Genomic DNA, 3,300 nt, shown 5'->3' with positions numbered 1-3,300 from the left:
CCGGTCTGTATGTGGGATCGGATCCGAACCCTCGGGCGGGAGCGCTGCCGCGCTTCCCAAGCGGAGCACTTATCCAGTGCGCCACCGGGCCGGCCCCTGGATGGCATTTTCAAATCTGGAATTCAAATAGGGGATTTCATCTGTCACCTGAAACACTCATCAGGGTTAGTGCTATCCTTATGGAGACATCATTAGCCCATACCTAGGATCTGAATTTCCATCTGTGAAATGAAGAAGTTAGACTAGGTGGTTCCCCTGGTTCATTCTAGTGCTGCTATTTTATGACCCTGGAACATGTCCTATGACCTATGGTTAGGGTGACCTACTAACCTGGTTTGCCAGAGACTGAGAGAGTTTCCAAGATGTGAAACTTACAGTCTAGGCAAACCTGGAGTCTTGGCCACCTTGCTACAATACCTGCTCAATCTACCTCATTATTCCAGACACAACCATTTATTGGACATTTCTTTGAACCTTTTTGACTCGGATTTTTTATTTCTTAGGTAAACCTTTAAGGAACTGGAACATAGGGTAGAGGAACTTTTTGTTTCTTAGATAAACTGTTGAATAGCTGGAGCATGCTTTTTCCTTCCTGGGCATGTTATGCTTGAGTTGATGGGATGTTTTTCCCTTTCTTCCCTTTTACCTGAACACAGTGAACTGTTCTGTTCTGTCAAATTTGCCTTTGTACTGATATTTGAGGAAAACATATGGATAAGATCACAGCAGTTGTAATTCACTTGGAATTAGCTTCACTGATAAAAGAAAATGGTTGTGTAGTGATGATGACTTTGTTTTCACGGGAACCTACTCTTTGAAAGGCACTACATGCAGTAACTGACTCCTGACAGCAATGATTTCAGGTATCTATTAGTATCCATGCATTAAGGATAAGGAAAATGAGACTCAGATAAGTTAAGTAATTTATTGAAGTTAACAATTAAATCTAAGCTGGGATGCGAACTGTAGGGCCCCTAAATCAGAGTCTCTGTCTTTCCCATAAAAAATAGTGACTTCTGTGATTCAACATATACAGAATTTCTAGTTTATTTAAATATGAATGCTGCTTATCTAAAGATTCTAGAAGAAAACATATTTAGGTGTCTGGCCTTTTGCTTTCAATCCTGACTTTCTTCCCATGCAGAATAATGGGATCATTTTTTCAACAGATATGAAACAGGTGCCTTCCTTCAGTGCTGTGTTTTTCCCCAAACTTATAAATTCCTGCTTACTAGGACAGAGTTTTAGTTGCAGTTCTTGTCTGAGTAAACAAAGATACATTTTTAACATTAGAATAAAAACACAATGACAATAGAAAATTTCCATGGATCTGGGTAGTTCAAGCAACAAGAAAGAACATTTCAATGAATGCACAGCATGTAACAGAATGTACATATTGAACTACAATTTTAAATAATATGAACTACAAAATATGTTTATATACAGTATATAATATTTAAAAATCTACAACTCTAAATATAAAAAAGGTGCAAACCTTATTTTTTAAATTTAAGGATTAGCATTGAGGCTATTTTGCAGTGTCTGAACAAAACTACAAAATTATGGGAATATTGCAAGCATTTATTTCTTGCTTACTATGTCAATTTAATCCTCTCAAAATTTTATGAAGTGAATTATTTCTCTCATTGTACTAATACAGAATCTAAAATTCAGCCAGGTTGGGTTGTATGCCTAAAAAGCGTAGGAGATAGGATTAGAAACCTTTGTCAATCTGATGTCCCCACAATATGTTACCTCAGAATATTCAAGAAATTTCTTTATTTTTGAATTGTTTGTCTGGGATACTGTATTGTCTATTACAGTGGCCCTAATTAACTCAGACAGGGTTACCACTTATGCCCTTATTTAAATTTTCAACACATTTTAATGCATCCATTGTAAATCTAGATTTTATAATATGTGTTTCTATGTGATCCCAAACACCCAGGCTACCCATATACAACTAATTGGGGCTTGAAAAATGTCTGAATTATTAACTCAATTTTTCTATTTTATTTATTAGGTATTCTGTAAATAAAGCCTATTTCCAGTTTTTTCTATCCTTATCAAAGAGCCAGCTTTCTCCCAACCATGGAAACTTTCCTGTACAGGACATTGTTTCTTTTAATTAATTACGTGATTTTAATGTTTTCTTCTCATTGGACAGTTTGTTTCTTCTGCTGCTCAGTTATTTATTCCTTCCTTGTTAGTTCTTTTCCACTAACAAGAACTAAATGTTACCCAAATTGCAAATTATGTATCAGCTAATGAGATCTATATTTCTTTCCATATATATGGAGTCATTAACAACTCTAAAATCCTTTACAACATGAAAAGCCTAGTTTGAAAAGTTTATAGAATGCAATTAGGTTCTGAACTCGTCAAATGTTGAATTATATTAAAAGTTAATATTAAACAAACAATTTTCATTTTGCCTACATCAAAACTTAATCAGAAACATAATGGTTAAACTGTATCATTTATTACAGGCTCAAAGACTTGTAAAAGCATGTGTAAGCATATGATTAAGCAATTTAAAAAGAATTAACATGCTAACATTAAATATAAATATTTATTAATAATGATACTTTGAATTAGAGCATTTTTCCTAGAAATTATTTTTGCCATCACTGTGACTTATTCAGCTTCTGAAATAGAAGATTAAAGAAGGAAGTTTACTTGCTTTCTACAACTGTAAAAATATTGTAATTAATAAACTGAACAATTTGAAAAATAGAACACATCTTTCCAAAGCAGCATATTTGTTGAGTTTAAAACTTAGCTGGGTTGTGAAATACCTACAAACTTCATGGTAAATTTATATTTCAGGGTAGCCTCTATCATAGAAGCCCTACATTTAGGTTAAGTTCCTCTTTATAGTGCCCCATAAGGGCATAGTTACTTTTTATGCTTATGTTTGGCACTGCTTTCTTTTTTCTTTTTATTGTAACAAAGTTGATTGTACATATCTGTGGTGTACAGAGTTGAATATCAACACCCACGTGCAATATGTGATGCTCACATTAGAATAATTATTATATTCAATAATATACACTACCATTGCTATTCAAGGCCCTTTACCCATTCCTCCCTCCCCGCTCCCTTCCCGCTTCTAGTAACCCCAGTTGTCTTTTTGAAAGTTCAATGTTTTATTGTGAATGTTGTATATTTCTTTCTTTCCTTAATTTATATGTTTATTACTTTAGCTCCCACTTATGAGTGAGAACATTCAGTATTTCTCTTTCTGTGCCTGGCTTATTTCACTTAATATGATTTTCTCTAAGTTCATCCATGTTGCTG

The 3,300-nt window shown here is 34.2% G+C and overlaps 1 long non-coding RNA gene across 1 annotated transcript in view; it reads left to right on the top strand.

The window, feature by feature from the left end:
- LOC103597717 overlaps positions 1-3,300 on the top strand; it is an 11,915-nt gene that overhangs the window by 5,910 nt on the left and 2,705 nt on the right. The window lies entirely within an intron of this gene.

The sequence above is a fragment of the Galeopterus variegatus genome, unplaced genomic scaffold (genome assembly GCF_000696425.1).
Source record: "Galeopterus variegatus unplaced genomic scaffold, G_variegatus-3.0.2 Scaffold2401, whole genome shotgun sequence".
Lineage (NCBI taxonomy): Eukaryota > Metazoa > Chordata > Mammalia > Dermoptera > Cynocephalidae > Galeopterus > Galeopterus variegatus.
Note: the sequence above shows the minus strand (reverse complement) of the source record. Positions and strands in the feature narration are given on the sequence as shown.